General features: G+C 36.1%; 1 pseudogene; it reads right to left on the bottom strand.

The window, feature by feature from the left end:
* LOC108718542 overlaps window positions 1–15,162 on the bottom strand; it is a 125,912-nt pseudogene that overhangs the window by 5,286 nt on the left and 105,464 nt on the right.

Raw genomic sequence — 15,162 nt, 5'->3', positions numbered from 1 at the left:
GATTTGTGAGTACATTTTAATTAAAGATCTGTTATCCGGAAACCCCCCACACACACTTATTTATAAACAGGGCAAGATTTTAAAAATAAAAACAATCATAAATCTTCCAATGATTAAAGTCAAACAATACATCATCCCACTAAGAAGCCTTTGTAATAATTCCTTCCCTCATCTACCCAGCCTGTTATATTTTTAGATAAAGAGCAGCTCATTACACAGAGGCATCTCAGTGGGCTGCTAGTTTGTTTGAAGTTGATCATTAGATCCAAGAAGTTGAATGTGGCTTTATTTGGTTTCATTTTCAAATTTTGCCATTTAGAGCAAGAAATAACACAAACCATAAATATTTCCTAATTAGAAAAAAGGCATAAAGCATGTTCAGCAAAAGCCATATTCTTTCAAACATTGGAGAGGTGTATACTGTCCCACATTCTTCAGCGTCAAAAAAAAAAAAAAGTAAAAAAAAATAGGCGCCGTTTCGCAAATTTTGCCGGAAATTCACAAATTCTTTGGCGAATCGAAACAGTGAAAATTCGCCCATCACTAGATACAGGTATGGGACCTGTTATTATTTGGATAAAACCCGAGTTTATGGGAGATGGGCATCCCCTAATTCTGTGCTTTCTAGATGACAAGTCCAATACCTGTATAGCCCTTTTTTAATGCTGTGAGTGTGTACACATCTTTAAATGGGTTGTTCACCTTTGAGATAACTTTAAGAATGATGTAGAGAGTGATATTCTGAGACAATTTGCAATTAGTTTTCATTTTTTATTATTGAAGGTTTTTGAGCTTAAAAAATTATTCTTATTTAGCTTTTTATTCAGCAGCTCTTGAAATTTGCATCTTAACCAATCTGGTAACTAGAGTCCAAATTACCCTAGCAACCATGCATTGAGTTGAATAAGAGACTGGAATATGAATAGCAGAGGGCCTGAATAGAAGGATCAGTAATAAAAAGTAATACAAATACATTTGTAGCCTTACAGAGCATTTGTTTTTTAGAAGGGAGTCAGCGACACCCATTTGAAAACTGCAAAGCGTCAGAAGAAAAAGGCAAATAATTAAAACTATTAAAAGTAAATAATGAAAACCAATTGAAAAGTTGCTTAGAATTGGCCGTTCTATACCATAATAAAAGTTACTTTAAAGGTGAACCACCCCATTATTCAAGAGCTGGAATTATCTGGTGGCATATTTACACTATGCCACTAGCATTAAGTCAGGCTGAACTGATCCTGATTCTTGAAACCACTGACCTTTGTCATGACTGCAACCTCACAATAAAACAACAGCGCAAACAGAAATGAAAAACTGCAAATGACCTATGTTGGTAGCCAAGACTATCTGCATTGAGCACCTGCTCGTGGCCACTGAATTGTACCAGATGCTCCGAGTTTCCCTTGGTGCCATCTTGGACTATGTCAGTATGGTACGAAATTGTGTTGATTTTTTAGTAAGCGGTGATGGGGAGAATTTCTATTACAGGGATATTTGGGTGTTTCTGATCCCTCCCAATGTATTACAGTCATTACAATTTTAGGTGTGTAAAGTACATTATAAATAATAAGGCTTGTTTTTACACCAAAATATCTGTGACATGGGCACAGAATTAAGTTTTCCTCGACTTCCCTGAGACATGGCAAGAGGGGAGGGAGTCAATGATTTATCCCCTGGTCAGGTTAGTGACCACTTTAACTCTTATGATCCACCCCACCAATAAACAAATGTAATTAAATCATAAAAAAAGCAATTTCATTCCAAAATAAAAGTCACTAGTATATCTATAAAAATAAACAGAGGAAATAATAATAATGTCAGTGTTTTTTTATTATTTTATGAAATATATATATATAGATTAAAAAGACGAAGGCCGAGTGTTTTTATACAGGTCATGGAACTCCGAGGTAACTTCTGATATCCTCATATTTTGCAACTGGGGGTTCTTTATTTAGTATAATACACAAGTTTCAGTTAGTCATGTGACAGAAATGACATCAGAACTCACTGTTTATAACTGATGGCATCAGAACTCACCGTTTATAAGGATATCATTTACAAGATATTCATGTCTTTTGTGCATTATATCCTTATAAACTGTGCTTAGTAATGTCATCAGTAATAATCAGTGCTTAGTGACTTAATTTCTGTAATATGCCTCATGGAAACTTGTGTATTATAATAAATAACATAATCCCTATTGTAAATTATGAGGATATTAGAAGTCATGAAACTTGAAATGGGGTCTCCAATCAGTTATTACTCACCAAGTTTAGTAAGTGGCCAGGGTGCACTTCCTAAATGCCCAACCGAAAAGTATTGTACATCCCAAGTAAATTTGAGGTCAGTAGGAGCCATATTGATACACCCAAGATACAAAAGTGAACAAAAATTAGAGAATTAGAAATTAATTATTTTAACCAATAATTCATGTGTGTCACAGAAGATCGGATGTTGTAGGATGGAGAAATATAAATTACTTCAAACATCCAACATGTTAAAAGGGTGTATCAATATGGCTCCCACTGACCTCAAATTTACTAAGGGTGTACTAATATGGCACCTAATGAGAACTGGGTGTAGCTTTATTGTTAGCACCCGTTCAAGTTGCACAATGGGAGTTATTTTATGTGAAGAGTTCGGTGATTGGTTCACCTAGTAATTGTTGTGACGATATGATTGGTGCACATATGTTTAAATATCTGTGTATAGCTCTGTACATTTAGCCTATGACTAAGTGTTTGAAGACACAAAACGCGTAAGGCTGTGGACACAATAAATCTTTTACTTTGCTGTAACAACCTGGTGGAAGATTGCCTTATTTGAGTGCCTGCCTTGGCCTTGTGCTGTTATATTGTCATTGAACTCCTTGTATGCTTGTATTTTACAATATTGGGTACACCATTCACTCTATAAATGCCCACAGATTCAGTGATCAAATGCCTAGTGTGCCGTAGCCCACTGAATTAAAAATAAAAAAAAAACAGAATGTTATAAAGAAGTAGAATTTGATGTAATACAATATATTAGGTAATATACTGGACTTCTTTGTGTTTGATATATGAATACATTAAGCAAAAAAAGACCAAGCCCCACTAAAAAAATCATATCCACTCAAGATATTCATTATAATGGTTTGTTCTTTCTTACCAGGCTAGCCTTACATTTTTATTATAAAACTTTAATGATTCCTTTTCAATCCATAGATATACGTAAATTGCTCTGAAAATCTCCACGCTATATCCAATGTTTAGGTGTAAGTGTTTTAGAAGTATTTGTACATTTATAGAACCTGTTATCCAGAATGCTGGGAACCTGTTTTTTTTTTTAATAACTTTGTGTAATTTGGATTACCATTCCTTAAATCTGCTAAAATGATTTTAAACATTAAATAACCCCAGTAAGATTGGTTTTCCGCTAATATGGATTAATTATACCTTAGTTTGGATCAAGTCCAAGGTACTGTATTGTTATTACAGAGAAAAAGGGAATATGTTTTACGAATTTGAATTATTTGATTAAAATGGAGTCTATAGTTGATAACCTTACTGTAATTCACAGCCTTCTGGATAACAGATCCTATACCTGTATAAGGAATTTCTTTTCATTAGTGTGGGTTCTACCAGGCTAGAACCCCACAAATAAAAAATATAAAAGGAAATGCCTTTCCTTGAATGTGTTTTAACTTACCTTTTGATCACTGTGGAGTAGTGCCCTTAATGCAGAACATCCTATTTGCTGGTCAAGGAGTCACTTTCCAGACAGTCAGAAAGCACAGCCATGGCTTTATCTCATTAGAAAACAGTGCTTATTAATATTCTACATATTAAAGAAACATAAACGGTTACCTCCAAGAAATTTAAATATAACAACATGATATTATAAAAAATAAACAGTTGAACAAAAATGTGTTGTATATCCAGGTAACTATATGCTATTGGGAGTGCTTTTAGGACCACTGTCTTAAATAAAAAATATGAATAAAGGATATTGCAAGATGCTAAACATTTATTCTTATTGCTTGCATTTGTAAATACAAACAAGTTATTCTGCCACAATCTCCATGCAAAATGCGACATCCCTTCAAAGAAAGTGCTTTGCATATAAATTGGTCAGTGCTGGTCCTTTGTTTATGTTATCTGAACCAAGTTAATCAAAAAATCTATACAGTACAGAGAAGTCCCAACAACAGAGAAATGAGTCAGTCTATAGGAGAAAGCTGAACAGAATGCTAGATGTGTTTTTAAAACCTTTTGGGTTGTTAGTGCAACTAGTGTGATACATTTCAAGAAAGCATTTTGCAGTAAATGGACTGTTAAGCATTTATAGAGAAAAGTGGAGCTGTGATCAGTGTTTTGTAGTGATGGGCAAATTTGTCCTGTTTCGCTTCACCCCGAAAATTCGCGAAACATGCAAAAACTTTTGAAATACGAAACTCAAAATTGTCGCTGGCAGGCGAAGTTGATGCCGGCGCCCACTGAAGTCAATGGGCATCCATTAATCTAAATTGTCGCCGGTGTCAAAAAAACTCAGTATATTGTATGTCAGTTCCTAAGCTCAGTAAGTGACAGCAACACAGAGCATGTGCAGTGAATCAGCAGAAAAGAAGATGGGGAGCTACAGGGCCTGTTTGGAGGCAGAGATATTTACTGCTAAAGGGCTGTGGTTGCCTTGGACTGGTATAGACGCCCAAACCATATGTGCAGCATATCTGCCCTACTTATCTAGTTAAATATTAGGTCTCCTTTAGAGTTGTTAACTTCTCAGATGAGACCGTGACTTATCAGAACTATGGCTCCTCTAAGGAGTTGACAGAGAATTTGAAATGAATGAAGTCAACCTTAGCAAGCAGGTGAAATATGCCAATATATTGATTTTTTGGACAGACATAATATCAAAGGCTATTGTGATACTAAGCTCTATAGTTAGTATAGGTATGGGTATATAGAATTTAATTAAAAGTAGAGAGGGGTGTATGTATGGATGCTGGGTTTTCATTTGGAGGGGTTGAACTTGATGGACTTTGTCTTTTTTCAACCCAATTTAACTATGTAACTATATCCAGCTATGCATTTTAACCATTAAATCCATAATAATTGTTAATATTGTTTAGAAATTAAAGTTATATTAAAGTTATATTAAAGTCTTGGGGCAAGGCAAGAACAGAAATTTAAATACTTAAGTCTGTGAAAAAACAAATTGCAGACCCCTCCAAACAAGGCTACACTCAAGGCCAACTTATGCGAATGCTTAAACAACACTTTGGGGAAAATGTGAAGTTGAGTCCAGCGAGCCGAATGCTGGCGAATTTTCGCTAGCGTTACGTCGCCAATCAAAGAGAAGATGCGCTATCATTGTCTAATTTGCTAATGATAAAGTTACATTGTTGCAGCAAATACATTACACAAGTCCAGGGAACTGTAATAAAGAACATATAGTTGTTATAATGTTATAATGTGTTCCGGTTACCCAAAAAACATTTTTAAGGTCTTTTGCAGGCTATCACTCTGAAAAAAAGTAATGACGCAAGTGTTTTTTGGGACTTAGAAACATTTTCCACTAAAAATTGAGGAAGTCCTATGCACTCCATTGCACTTTGCCTGGTCTGAGCTGGAGTTACGTCCATTCGCCGAGCGAAAATTCGCCTGGTGTTAGTGTGTGAAGTAACGCTAGTGTCTATCTCCTTCGCTAGCAAAGTGACGCCTGCACCCATTAGTAAATTGGCGAAGTAACAAAATGACATCACGCTGTTGTATCATTGCAAGCGTTAGTCACTTCGCCCTTTAGTAATTGTGCCCCTTTGCATGTAGGAAAAATGTAATAGTCAATATGCAGGCCTCACCCACTTCAAACATTTTCAGCAAGACAATGATTCAAAGTATAGCTCTAAGTCAATTTGTAATAGAAATAGAAAGGGTTGGATTGCCTTTGCATTCCGGAGACTTGAATATAAATGACAAGCTTGCAATGCATACAAGGACAGCTAAGGACATTTTATAAGGACAGATTCTGACAAGCCCTTCACTTGTTCAAAGCCCCTCACTTGTTCAAAATAATCTACCCTGCATCACTATCTCAGGGCCTCCACTTGTTGCAATTGCTTTTACATTCATGATTTAAATCTTAAAGGCCTTCCTGAGCCTCTGTCTTTGGAGCACATACAGTACCTGTTTTGTATGGATTGTGGATATAAACACTGACTTCACACCCAGCTATTGATATTTATTACGTGGTGAGAGTGGAGATGGTAAATTGTAATATTCTTTTCAATTCCATGCAAGGAATAGAGGCTGAACCATTGTGAGTTGTTGTGAATGGTTACAACAAACTTTGCCCCTGCTACTGCAATGACCAATAGCAACAGAAGAAGAAGACAGACTAGGAGTTACTTTTGCATAAATGCTCTGTAATAAAGCAACAAAATGGTGGCTTTACATTAGGGGGGTTATTTATTAAAGGTCGAGTTCTGTTTTCCTGGAAATCTTTAGTTTTGAGGGTAGTTTCACTAAAAACTTGAATCTTTCTGAATAAAAAAAACCTCAAAATTTTCAAGATTTATTATGGCCGAAGCTGCATAAAAGTCATTGAAGATGTTTTTTGTCTTCATGAATTAGGTTTTTTGTTGTTTTTTTTTAACGGTGGTTTGTGCTCGAAAAAACTCTATCAATTTGAGGTATTTAAGGTTTTTTAGTCTATAACGTGATAAATTCGAGATGTTCAAGTTTTTCCCCCAATTGCATTCAATTGAGGGGAAACATTTTTACATTCAGTTTTTTTCATAAATAAGCAAACATTCGAGTTGTGAGTTTATTCAAGGTAGAAAAAAAACCTCAAAAACGTAACCTTAGATAAATAACCCCCAAGATGTATAGATAATGCAAGATGTATAATAATAATAATAATAATAATAATAATAATAAAAGTATGAAATTGCTAAATAACATGGCAAAAGCTTTCTGGATCTACCACCACATTTTTCTGTCTAAATACATGGAAGATCAAGTTTAAACAAGACAAAATATTAGCTGCTAAAATCAATTTGTAGGTCATATTTCAACGTGTGTTTTAAAAGAAAAGTTTTTGAATTTACGGAACAGATGCTAAAGGCACAAGTCTTTTTAGGACCAATGGAGAAATAAGTCTAATAATTCATTAAGAAGATGAAGTCGATCATTCATCAATAACAAATTGTCTCGCTTTCTGTAATTTTAAAGTAACATAAAAGTCAACATATCACATCAAGTAGCAAAACCAAGTTGCTCTCTTCTACCAGAGAAGAAAAATCGGTGTTATGTCACTACATATGTGCACGGTGCATACATGGGGATCTAATGTACTGTAAATACATAAAACTTTTGACACATTAAACTGTAGTAGGGATGCATTATGTAATTAATTTTTTTATTGTTATATTTTTCACCCAGCATGTGCAAAAGATAAAATAATTACTGTTTGACAGGATCTTGGCTTTATTTGTTCTTTTGAAACAGACATTATGTAAAATAAGCAAGGCTATAGGGGGATTCAGCTTATGCTTGTATTTTGTCATCTCAACAAAAAGATCTAAGCTTGCTTTCAGTTTTAGGATTATCTGTTAACCATCACTCCCCATTGATAAGCTCCAAAGAAATCTCAGCCAATTATTAGCCAAGATACACAGGGGCAAATTCACTATGCGCTGAAGCGCCTAACGCTAGCGTCAATTCGCTAGCATTGGGCATTTTCGTTACTTCGCAGATTCACTAGCGGACGCTGGCGTAACTTCGCTAGTGTAACTTCGCACCCTTACGCCTGGCGAATTTGTGCAACGGACGTAACTACGCAAATTCACTAACGCGCGCAGTGTACTGAACGCTACCTTTTACGCTAGACTTCCTTTGCCACCTCAGACCAGGCGAAGCGCAATAGAGTAGATAGGGATTGCTTCAAAAAAAGTTAAAATTTTTTCTAAGTCCCAAAAGACGCTGGAGTTTTTTCTATATTATGGGTGATAGGCTGAAAAAGATCGAAAAAATTTTTGGGGCTCCCCTTCTTCCCCCCTACATTTCCTAACTCATGGCAACTTAACTATACAGTGGGCACATGTGTAAAGCAAAATAAAAATTTTATTTGATGTTTTGAAGGTTTCCCAGCCATTTGTAGTGCTGCTACATATTCCTCCATTGTAACTTGAATTTGGCGCCATATGCAAATAACCATCGCTAGCGTAACTTTGCTTCGCGAATAAACGCTAGCGCAACTTCGCAACCTTACGCTACCCCTGAGTGCAACTTTGGATTTTAGTGAATTTGCAGAGCGCTGGCGAAACTACACCTGGCGAAGTGCGGCGAAGTTACGCCTGGCGCAACTACGAATCTAAGTGAATGTCCCACAAAGGTTGTTGTTCCAGCTTTTGGCAGTGAAAGGGAAAGAAGGTTTTATAGAAAGTTACTCTGCCAAAAAACAAAACAAAAAACTAACAAATCCAAACAGAAATAGCAGCTTTGAATACAGTAAAATGTTTTCTGTCTTCTATTTGTTCCACTACAGTCTTGTTTTTACTGAAAATGGCTATATAAAAGAAATGTGTATTTGTGGTATAAGCATACCTTTGGAATAATACATTATTGGAGTCCTGAATTACGACAAGATTTGAAAGAAGAGCAAAAGCCATCTGTTGAACAGTGCTGTTATTAGAAGGAGAATCAGAGGCTATCTTCAATATGTTGTTCATAAGGGAATTACTAGCTGCGATTTTTGGGGAGGGTTGTCGTGCTGTCATTCCAGTGTTTGTCCAACATAATGAAGTACATGCTGTTCAGAAAAAAAAATCCAGTTAGAAAAATAAAATGTAGAAGATTAAACAAATAAACCATGATAGATTAAAACTCAAGCACAAAAAAATCACATCAACATTTAGGGGCAGATTTATCAAGGGTCGAATTTGAAGTGATAAATACTTCGAAATTCGACCCTCAAATTGAAATACTTTGACTTTGAATATCGAAGTCGAAGTATTTTTCACCTGAATTTGGCCATCGAACAATCGAAGTAAAATCGTTCGATCGAACCATTAAATCGATTTTAGCGTACGATCGAATGATTTTACTTCGATGTGTGAAGACTTAGAAAAATGGTCTAGAAAGTTCCCATAGGCTAACATACAGTAGCACTTCGGCAGGTTTAATTTGGTGAAGTATTGAAGTCAAAGTTTTTTTAAAGAGACAGTATTCGATTATCGAATGGTCGAATATTCAAACTATTTTACTTCGAATCGAATTTGAAGGAAATTCGAAGTCGTAGTATCCTATTCGATGGTTGAAGTATCCAAAAAATTACTTTGAATTTCGAATTTTTTTACTTCGAAAATTCCTTCGAATTCACTTCGACCCTTGATAAATCTTCCCCTTAGACTGAGATCAGTGTAATTCAACAATATAGCTATTGTACCAGACCTGAGAAATATAATATTTATATACATGAACATCTCTGCTGTGGTATAAATCACTCCTTGAATTTATAGCTTGCCTCCTACTGGTCAAAGACATGCTGTTTGTGTGCAGGGCCACTATTAAAGAAGAACTAAAGCTTAACCAAAGAAGAAGTAGTAGACATGTTGTACATTATGTTTTGGGCTTCTGTAACAGCCCATGGCAATCCCAGCCCTTCAGCAGGGAAGATTTGTGCCTCCAAAGTTGCCCCGATAGTTCCCCATCTTCTTGTCTGCTGATTCACTGCACATGCTCTGTGCTGATTCCAGTTACCGAGCTTAGGGATCCATGCACAATATACTAAATATATACAATATAAATGTCACAATACAAGGCTGATTAGAAATGAATACAGATAATTACTACATGGCAGCACAGAAACCAGTGCAACTAGCATCAGAATTTAATAATCAGCCTTGTAGCATCAGCTTATATTACAGGCCAACCTCATTTTCTGCTTCATAATTTGCGATAACCCCTAAATTTAGCTTCTCAACAACTCAGAGCCCAATGAGCCTGTGATTGTTGCAGACACTTTCCAAGATGGTGACCCCCTGTGATAAGTTTGAGATCCTGGATTGTTGCTGCTATAGAGAAGCTGAAACTTTAGGCTGGTGCAAGAAGTTCAGTATAAAAAATATGGCATTTTTAGCCATATTTGTTTTTAGGGCTTAGTTCTCCTTTAAGTATTTATCAATTGTTATAGCCATTATAGTAAACTCAAAAACAATCCCTATAGTGGCAGAGCTGTACCTCTTGGTTGGTACAGGAACGCCATGACAACTGGTACATAGGGCATAAACACTGGTTAATTATTTGCCCGTTAAAAGGGAAGCAATAACCTTTGTTCAACGTGAGTGCAATGAATAGGGCTTGTGCTGGACATACTTTTTGCCTATTGTTGTAATAGTTTTATTACTTCTTGAGCTAAACAGGCAAATTAAGTTTTACTATATACTGAGGGTTTAAAGTTAGAAATATCAAGAAAACCATGAAATGTTGGAAGCCAAAAGCGAAGAAAAGTAAGATCCTATACCTATATTATATATACACATTAGAAAATGTTAAAGTTATTTGTACAAGAAAATGCTATTGCAAATACAATCTGTCTTGCTGTTTATAAACTAAAACAATGTCAAACAAAGCAGCTGACTAACAAACCCAGAGGAGAACTTACTTCTGCTATAATATTGCAAGAGTATAGAACTTTAAAATCACTGAAAACAGTTTTGGGTGAAGACCTGCTGTAATGGATGATCCTTTAAATCAATTACAGATATTATTTCATGAGACTAACTCGAACTTGAATGTAGCTAGGTCTTAAGATGTATAAGATTGTGTTATGCTGTTTATCATCCAAATAAAGACATATGGCATAAGGACATTTTTCCATTACCTGCAGGGTAGTACGCTGTGTAGACACAAAGTAATTGCAGAGCACCTTGAATCAAAGCATCATCCATTAATAACCAGGGCCAGAAAGAATGTAGAACAAAAGGAAACTGGGAATCTAAAGCTGCAGCCTATTAAATATACGGAAAATATATAGATTCTATAAATATTACGTGTACAATAATAAACTGTTATGACAGAAGTTCAGTGCCAAGGTAGAATGTTAGCAATGATAGTCAGTAAGGGAAACATATTGACACCCCAAGTGTTTTACCTTTCCTACTCACAATAATGTAGAAAAGCAATTCGCTGGCTGCTAGTATGTACCACAAAAAAATCTGACAGATTTTTCCCATGTATTTAGAGCACTACCACATTTAGGGGGTTATTTATCTTATTATCTTATTTATATTATTAAGTCCACATTTATCTCAATATTTTCTGCTATAAATCCGATCTGGTTTTTTTTACACTTATTTATTATTACATGTTCCTGAAAATTTTGCTTTGCGGGAAAAAAAATCTAATTTCATTCGATTTTCACGATTTTTTGGGATTTTTGAGCAAAAACTCAGAAAACTTTAGGATATTGTACGAATCCCAGCGCACATCAAAATATCATTGGGACTTCTCCCATTGACTTATATGCAGCCTCGACAGGTCTGAGATGCCGGATTTTCAGATTCAGACTTTTTAATAAACTCTGAAAAATTAGTGATTTTTTAAAAGTCCGATTTTATAATAAAAAATCACATATTTTCCGTGATTTTTGCATTTAGAGTTTAGTAAATAACCCCCTAAGTCTTGACTGAAACAGTTTTTCTTCACTGTTAACATGTTAAAGAACCTACTATTGCAATGACTAGCAAGTGTATCAACATGCAACACATGAAGAGAAATTTTCACAGAGCAGCCTAACTAAAACAATGGGCCACTGAGTTACGAATGTACCCAAGTCATAGCCACAAATCAGTAATTACATGTTAGACGACAAGGGCATAACTACAGAATAATCTATATTGTGCTTTCATGAAAGGTGCTTTGCAGGGATTCTTTCTCAACGGAGAGCTTACATTACCACAGCCCTTCTCAATGATATCAGTGAGAATCTGCATTAAATGCTCTCTTTCAATCTGGTGGATTGAAACACACAATACTGCAATTAAGCATGGCATGAAAGTGTTCCTGAATGACCAGTAGTATGCTATTGGGAAGGATGCTTAACGGTATACTGTCATGGGAAAACATGTTTTTTTTCAAAATGAATCAGTTAATAGTGCTGCTCCAGCAGAATTCTGCACGGAAATCCATTTTTCAAAAGAGCAAACAGATTTTGTCATATTCAATGTCGAAATCTGACATGGGGCTAGACATTTTGTCAATTTCCCAGCTGCCCCCAGTCATGTGACTTGTGCTCTGATAAACATCAATCACTCTTTACTGCTGTACTGCAAGTTGGAGTGATATCACCCCCTCCCTCCCCCCCCCCAGCAGCCTAACAACAGAACAATGGGAAGGTAACCAGATAACAGCTCCCTAACACAAGATAACAGCTGCCTGGTAGATCCAAGAACAGCACTTAATAGTAAAAGTCAAGTCCCACTGAAACTGATTCAGTTACATTATAACAGCCTGCCAGAAAGTAGTTCCATCCTAAAGTGCAGGCACAAGTCACATGACTGGGGCAGCTGGGAAACTGACAAAATATCTAGCCCCATGTCAGATTTCAAAATTGTAAAAAAATCTGTTTGCTCTTTTGAGAAATGGATTTCAGTGCAGAATTCTGCTGGATCAGCACTATTAACTGATGTGTTTTGGAAAAAAACATGTTTTTCCATGACAGTATCCCTTTAACTTGCACTGGTTCTCACTAAAGTGACTGTGGTGATCACAATCCCCTATGAGCTTTGGCTGAGTGTGAATTGGAAACTATGGACCATAGTGACAGAACAATGGTCATTTTGACACAGCTGATGCAGAAGGCAAGAAAACACAAATATATTTCAGGGGCTCTTTAACTACTTACCTTTCCTTTTTCATTTTGATAAAGACAATTCCTTAGAATTAGCATGAGAACTTTTAGCTGCTTCAGATGATTTTCCTTCTTATATGCAAAGTTTAGAAACCATAAAACAAACAAGTTAGAACTACAGACCAAGCAACATTTTATAAAAAAAAGGGCACATTAAAATTCATTTAGATTATGTAGCCCAACAATAAAACACCAATGTGATATGTACGTTCAACTAAAGGTAGAAAGCTGAAGGGCGAACATCCCATAAGTAGAAAATCCCTTCTGAAAGCTAGACAGCTGCAGGAAAACCGGGTGCCAAACAAACTGTGTTACCATTTTATTTGTACAAAAACGATGTTATGCATAATATGGGATAACAGACACCTGCAAACAATAAAAATGAGATGCCCGGCGTATTCAGTGAGTATAAAAGTCTCATTATGCTCTTTTTTATGTATGTGAATCAATATAAATGAGATAATGTCCCCTTACTATATATATATTCAGGATGTTAGATTGTTGTTTCTCAGATGATGACTAACTGCAAGACAGCTAAAGCCAAAATCAATTTTCATATTTTGAATCTACTGTATGTTTTCAGTATACAAATTCCCTATTCCTTGTACATAATCAGGCATAGATTTGCTAATACTCATGTGACCAGATAAAGGTTACTTTCTATAGTTTCTACACATATATGAAGTAGACCGGATACGAATACTGCACCGTCCACAGGAACACCAGATAAAAGGTTCATTAACCTGTAAATCAGACAACATGGTATACCTAATAAAAATGCCCCACTACAGGACTCTACGTGGGAGAAACAGGACAAACACTGCGCCAACGGATGAACTCCCATAGGTTTAACATCAAGCATGGCAACACAGATGTCCCAGTGGCAGCACACTTCTGCAGCAATACCCACAGCATCAAAGATCTTCGGGTCACAGTTTTAAAGGGTAACTCCAAGACTCAACAGGAGCGGAAGCAGTGAGAATTCAAACTCATGAGAAAGTTTAGCACCCTAGAATGTGGCCTGAACAGAGACAGGAGGTTTTATGTCCAGATATGACTTTAACTAAGGGATATGGCACCAAGAAAAAAACACAGCTAATGACAATCTACAATTAAAAGACACTTTCCTTAGGCTGACTTCACCTCACAACAAGGTGCTGATTGTACTAGTGTCTGCTTCCTTGACTAAAGCTAAAGTGCTTACCCTAGGGGGCTTATCAATATCTGGGCTGAAATATTGTATTATGTTTACAGGTCACAATGCCTATTTGTATTCTATTTATATGTACCTGTATCTTGTCCAATTCCTAATTTGCACTGTTGTGTTAACCTTACCCTCTGTCTTGGTATAGTTCAAACTACGTGACCTGATGTGTATCAGATATTTTCTGTTTGAGGCCTAATGGAGGGTCAATACTTCATCAGAGCACCCCTAGGCTTATAATAAGGTAACATAAAATTGGGGTTTCAGTCATATCCCCAAGAATATCTAGGACAGCAAACTCTAATCTCACTCTAAGTGAGAAAAACAAAATCTAATGACACTCTAGATGGACCACCTGCCATTTGGGAACTTAGAGGTAAACCTGGGGAAATATGATAAAAATAATTCATACAATTTAGTTTTTTTACTGCTAAATCAGGTCTTTGATCCTAAAATGGATTTTATTTACATAATAAAAGTAAATATAATTCTAAGCAACTTCCCAGAATGCTTTCATAAAGCATTCGGTGAACAAGGAGTCAGGTCTCCTCCAGGTTTTTTGTTGTGCAAATTGTTTAGGAGTGCGAGCCAGGCATGCAAAAGTGTAAACAGAGTAGTGGCACTTAATTGAAGAGCTCTGCAAAAATGCATCCTAGTCAACAGTCCTTGAGGAGACCATAAAGATGGTTCATAATTATTTTACAGTGTGCAATGTTGTTTATCTGAACACATTCTGAATATACATACAGGTATGGGACCTGTTATCCAGAAAGCTCCAAATTACAGGAAGGCCATCTCCCATAGACTCCATGTTAATCAAATTATTCTAATTTTTAAAATATTTCCTTTTTTTCTTTTCCTCTGTAGTGTAGTGTGGCGCAAATTCGCAGTGAATTTCCACATTTTGCCCTTGGCGAATAAATTTGCTGATGGTTTCAATTAACGGACTTCCATTGATTTGAAATTGTTGCCAGCATCGAAAAAACTTTGATGCCGGTGTCAATTTTGACGCCAGCGCATTGTTGCTGGTGTAAAAAAGTCCTGTTTCGCAAATTTTTCGCCAG

Source organism: Xenopus laevis, chromosome 6L (genome assembly GCF_017654675.1).
Source record: "Xenopus laevis strain J_2021 chromosome 6L, Xenopus_laevis_v10.1, whole genome shotgun sequence".
Taxonomy (NCBI): Eukaryota; Metazoa; Chordata; class Amphibia; order Anura; family Pipidae; genus Xenopus; species Xenopus laevis.
This window is presented reverse-complemented; position numbering and strand designations above follow the sequence as displayed.